The sequence below is a fragment of the Acipenser ruthenus genome, chromosome 3 (assembly GCF_902713425.1).
Source record: "Acipenser ruthenus chromosome 3, fAciRut3.2 maternal haplotype, whole genome shotgun sequence".
NCBI lineage: Eukaryota > Metazoa > Chordata > Actinopteri > Acipenseriformes > Acipenseridae > Acipenser > Acipenser ruthenus.
Window position 1 is genome coordinate 54,440,927 of NC_081191.1, and position 6,000 is coordinate 54,446,926.

Here is a 6,000-nt window from a genome sequence, read left to right on the forward strand (position 1 = left end):
GTGACTCGAAGTTGCGGCCTTGGTCGCTATGCAGCTCTTCGGGTATCCCGAACCGGCAGAACATGCCCTCCAACAAGGCAGTAGAGATGGTGGTTGCACACTGGTCCGGAAGGGCGTAGGCTTCGGGACACTTGGAAAGTAGTCCGTGGCGACCAGGACTAACGTGTTTCCCGCTGTGGACTTGGGAAAGGGGCCCAACACATCAATAGCCACCCGCTCCAGTGGCGCACCCACTTGACAACGCTGAAGGGGGGCTTGTGACTGTCCGGACGGGCCCTTTCAGGCAGTGCAGATGTCACACCTCCAGATGTACGTCTCTATGTCCCTTCGGCAATGGCCCTCAGCCTCTGCAAGGTATTGGTCACCCCGAAGTGCTCAGTTGCTGGGGCCCCATGCACAGCCTGCAACACCCGCTCCCTCAGGGTGGCAGGAACCACCACCTGTCGGCAGTCCACAGCTGATGCTGGATGGCGCCACAGACGGCAGAGGGTCCTGCAGTGGCCCCTGGACTGCAATGACAACATTGGCTTGCTCCGGGGTCACCTTGATGGCCTCTCTCTCCTCGAGGCGGGTGCCATGCCGACACTGTTCCTCTTCACAGGGACGGTGGGATAGAGCATCCGCGTTTGCAAGGCATCGATCCACCAGACTGTAGTAGCCACTGCAGCGACGCATGGTCTGTCCGGATAGTGAAGTGCCGTCCATACAGGTACAGTCGGAAGTGGCAGACGGCCATGACAGCGGCCAGTAGCTCCTGGTGGGTGACGCAGTAATTGCACTCTGTCCTGTTGAGGACCTGGCTGTAATATCCAACCAACTGTTCTTCTCCAGGGCCTCTCTGTGACAAAACAGCCCCAATTCCCACATCACTAGTGTCAGTGTCCAGGACGAACGGCAGGTCGGTGTTGGGGTAAGCCAGCACAGGGGCATTGGTCAATGCGTTACGCAGCTCCCGGAATGCTCCCTCACACTGCCCTGTCCAGCGGAACCGACAGCCCTTCTTGGTGGTCTGATGAAGTAACCCCTTCACGGACCTCTGGTAATCAGAGGCAAGACCTACGAACCTGCAAACCTGGTGGAGGTCGGGATGGGCCAGTTCTGCACGGCATACACCTTGATGGGGTCAGTGGCAACCCCGTCGGCCCCCACTACCTTGCCCAGGAACCGTACTTCTCGCCTCATCAGGCGGCACTTCCCATGGTGCAGTTTAAGTTCAGCAGCCCGGATCTGGTCCAGCACTTTCTGCAGGTGGTCCAGGCCCTCGCTGGTCGTCCTGCTAGCTTGTGGGTGAGCAGGGCAGCTGGCAGATGAATGTATCGGCGGACAGGCAGCTGGCCAGTGTCGGTGCCTGGTCTGTGGACCAGCGTGGTAGCTGGGAGTCTTGACTGCAGGTTGGCGGGCGGCTGGGCTGGTCAGCGGGTGAGCTTGCTGGCGAGCATGCTGGCATGCATTGCGGCGGGCAGGCTGGTGTGCTGATTAGCAGGTGGCTGGGCTGACTGATGGGCAGGCTTGCTGGCTGGCACAGTAGCTGGCAGGCTGGTATGCTGGTGGGCAGGCGGCTGGGCTGGCTAGCGGGAAGGCTTGCTGGTTGGCATGGTAGCTGGTAGGCTGGTGTGCTTGCTGGCAGGCGGCTGGGCTGACTGGCGGGCAGGCTTGCTGGATGACATGGTGGCTGGTAGGCTGGTGTGCTGGCTGGCAGGCGGCCAGGCTGGTTAGCGGGCAGGATTGCTGGCTGGCATATTGAAAATGTTACAATATGAAAATGATGGGAGACCTTTTCGTTGGCTTTGGTCCGAAACTGGTGAAAGTAGCTGTAACTATTAAGAATTAAGACTTAACTATTATCGTTTGGTTAATCTCCATATTCCAAGACACTGATTCATTATTTTGTTTATAGAATTGTGTATTTCATTTCTGGTATCTTAGAGAAAAATCACACATCCCTGTTTGAACTGTAGTGTAACTTATGCATCCAAATATGAAGTTACTGCAATTACTGTAACTTAATATGTTTTAATATATGTGGCAAAGTAGTTAGCAGTGTGCAGGTGCAGGAGTGATACGGTGATCAATAACAGACAGACAACGATAAGGTGCAAGGGTATTTTATTTATAATCCAAAGTCTGATGACAAGGCTGTGTACTACTCAGTTTAACCCTGGGGTTCAGTCCCGAAACAATAAACACAGGCTTTAATACACCCACAATATACAAACACGGTCACCAGTCCAAAGTGAATACTGTAGTGCTCATGGTGCAAATACAATTTAGCGTGAAACAAAGTGCAGTGTTGTCCGGGTTTTGTGACAGATCGTGTTAGCTGTCTAAATAACAAACAAGTACAATTAGACACGACAAAACAAACACAACATTCACGATTCACAATAGGGTACGCATTAACCATAACAAAGGAACAAGTCACTTTGCTACGTCCCTGTGGCGGAGTGTCCCGCCCCTTTGTTTATTATTTATTTTATATTATGATTTATGTTTATATTATGGCGCAGCACCACTTATTTGTTATTGTTTTTGTATTTTAAAAACCTTGTGAGGATGCGTGACTGATCAGCTACTGATTATTTAACTAGCTGACAGTCACGCATCCTTATTAAACTCGTGCAGACTGTGGCCGAGGGGTAATAAGATAATTAAGAGCTAGTTAACCCCTCGGCCAGAACATAAAAGACCCACTTTCTTGACTCAAAGAGGAGAGTGTACAGAGGAGAGTACGGGAGAGCGAGCAAGGTGGGAGAGGTGATTTAAACAACTGCTAAGCATGCTGGTTTTAACCCAGCACGATACTTATTTGTCTATTTCTATTTGTTTGGCCAATGTGCCCTTTTGTTTGTGGTGTTTTGTTTTATTCAAATATTTTGTTTTATTATTTAATAAAATGACATGACGTCACCACCCACACACCACTCAACAACAGCTCGGTCACAGTCCCCTCAATCATGACCCCTTGGTTAATGATTGCAACCGCTCCTCCAATCCGCGGCTGCCACATTGTTTCTTTTCAGGGTCATGTAGTGTACTGTAGCTCCACACCCTTTCCAGATGGCCGACTTCCTCCTAACCCTGGGAATGAATTGTCGGGCCATCCAGTCCAGAGCACTCTGTTCCCTTTACACAGCGCCCTCACAGGTCGTGAGGGGGATTTATCACCAAAGATCATTCTGTCTCTGTCACATATCCCACCGCTCAGAGTGGAGCCGAAGGAACACTCGGCTGAATTCCCATTACTCCCCCCTCCCGGGAAAAAATGTTTGGTGTTCTTTCCCTGCACGGTGAATCATATGATACATGGGCTGCAATGCCAGATACCACCAAGTTATTCGGGCATAGCTGTCCTTCATTGTGCTTAACCACTTGAGTGGGGCGTGGTCTGTGACAAGATTGAATGAATGTCCCAGCAGGTAATATCGTAAAGAGTGAGTAGCCCATTTAATGGCCAAACACTCCTTTTCGACCAGAAATCTTTTTGCTGAGGTACAGTATCGGGTGTTCTACTCCATCTACCATTTGGGACAAAACCGCACCCAAACCAACATCCGACGCATCGGTGTGAAGGATGAATCTCTTGGTAAAATCTGGTGTGATGAGAGTGGGGTCCTGGCAAAGTCTCTGCTTAATAGTATCAAATGCCCCCTGACATTATACTGACCACTTAATCAAATTTGGTACGCTCTTTTTGGTGAGGGATTGACCACTTTGGCATACTCTGGGATAAATCTTCAGTAATAACCGGCTAACCCCAGTAGAGACCTCAACTGAGCCTTGGTTTTGGGGATTGCCGCGTCCACCAAAGTTTCACCCTTCCATTCCCATTATAAATCCCAAATAGTGCGTCTCTCTTTTGGCAAATGCACATTTTCTCAAGTTGGCTGTCAGCCGGGCTACCCTTAGAGACTGAAGGACGGCCATGATCCTAGCCAAATGCTCTCGCCAGATGGAGCTGTAAATAACCACATTGTCAATATATGCTGCCGCTTATTCACAAAATCAACGCAGAAGCAGTTGGTGCTGTCCTTTTTTGCCAAACGACCGACCAAATCCAGGCGATCTCTAAGTAGGAGCACATGCTGCACTACATTTTTGGACGAGCCTTTGTGCTCTTCCCACCCCTCTCTCAACAGATCGAGGATGCCACGAGGCTGTCTGCTGTACAAGAGCTCGAAGGAGGAGAACCCTGTTGAACTCTGCGGCATCTCTCTCACTGCAAAAAGGAGGTAGGGGAGAAGCGATGACCAATGTTTTTGCGCTTGGTTCACAAATTGTCTCAGCATCTGCTTTAAGGTCTGATTAACCCTTTGCAGTCCATGTATTAAGTGCGTGTCAGACGCGTCAGGTCCAATTTATTTTCACACGCGCAGTTAATTTTAGACGTGCTGTTTAAAAGTATTTTTTTTCCACAGTCAAACGGGTTTAAAAGGCCATGCATATCAACAAAGCACTCACTAGGCATCTTCAGCCCCGCCCCACCCTTTCGTTCGCTACAGCTTTCACATATGCTAATGTAGCGCCACCTTGTGGATATACCTGACCACGCCACCCCCTTTTAATATATAGGAGAAGGGGACTCCAAAAATACAGTTTAATATGAATAATCCCAACACGCAAGAACCTTTCAAATAAATGAAAGTACAGAGGTCGGTACAGTTTAAAATCAAGATTTATTATAAAATGGGAAAAGCCCCAAATTTCATAGAGCACAGATAAAAACAAAACAATCTATTATACTAGGTAATAATCAACAAATCAATGATACTTAGTCATAAAAATACAAACAAATAATATGCAATTGTAAAAGTTCCAGCAAGTAGGATGTAATTGTGGAGATCGGTGAAGGCAGCCCACCACCAAAAGACCGGAGGGCGACAGAGCCACCTAGTGAACAATCACAACAGATCCAAATCAGTGAAACAAAATAACCAACGCAACTGAAAACTAAACAAATAAACTTGAACTACAAAATCATCAAAAGTGCATAATTGAATCAAAAATAACACCGCCTCCACAGAAATCCACAAAAGACTTAGTTTGGATATAAAGTATGCTATACGCAAATGGTGAATCAGCTGTATGCAATATTATCTCAAATAACTATCACTTGATTTGCAAGCGTTGCTAAAATTATATAACAAAAATAACCGGTATTAACACTATCTAAGAAAAACTGTGGGGAGCGTTCTTTATCCTATGAAAAAAAACAAAAGTTAGCATCTCCCCAAAAGCACGCTACTACCATTGTACAATAGAAATGTTTATAAAATCACCATACCTCAGGCGGGCTGTAACCTACACGGTACATAAACCCACCCTACACGTACCTTTAAACAATCGATCACATTACCTCAGGCGAGTCTGGATTCAAACATCTGTCATGGCCTGCCCTACAAATACCGGAACTAAAGTTAAAGACGTGATTAAAAATAATGCTGGTGGCATCAAAAACAGGTAGGGGGGAAGTTATGGCAATGGGGCAGGGGCAGCAACTCTACCCCAGCTGGGGGCCAACCTTGGTCTCCATGGAGGGGAGGCATTCGTATGTGTATCGGACAGTACCGGGCGGAACTAAAGGTGTATCGGACAGTACCAGACGGGACTAAAAGTGATCGGACTGTATCGGACGGGGCTAAAAGTGATCGGACTGTATCGGCCGGGGCTAAAAGTGATCGGACTGTATCGGACGGGACTAAAAGTGATCGGACTGTATCGGACGGGGCTAAAAGTGATCGGACTGTATCGGACGGGACTAAAAGTGTATCGGACGGTATCGGACGGGACTAAAAGTGATCAGACTGTATCGGACGGGACTAAAAGTGTATTGGATGGTGTACCAGACGGTACCGGGCGGGTTTTAGTCACACCCACTATATATTTTAAATCACTCGCTCCACAGCCCCATTATATCCCTGTCACAGATGGCTTTGTGTGGCGTGTGGGTGGTGACGTCAGGTTCAGGAACTGGAAAGAAAACACAGGCAGCAGTGCAGGGCA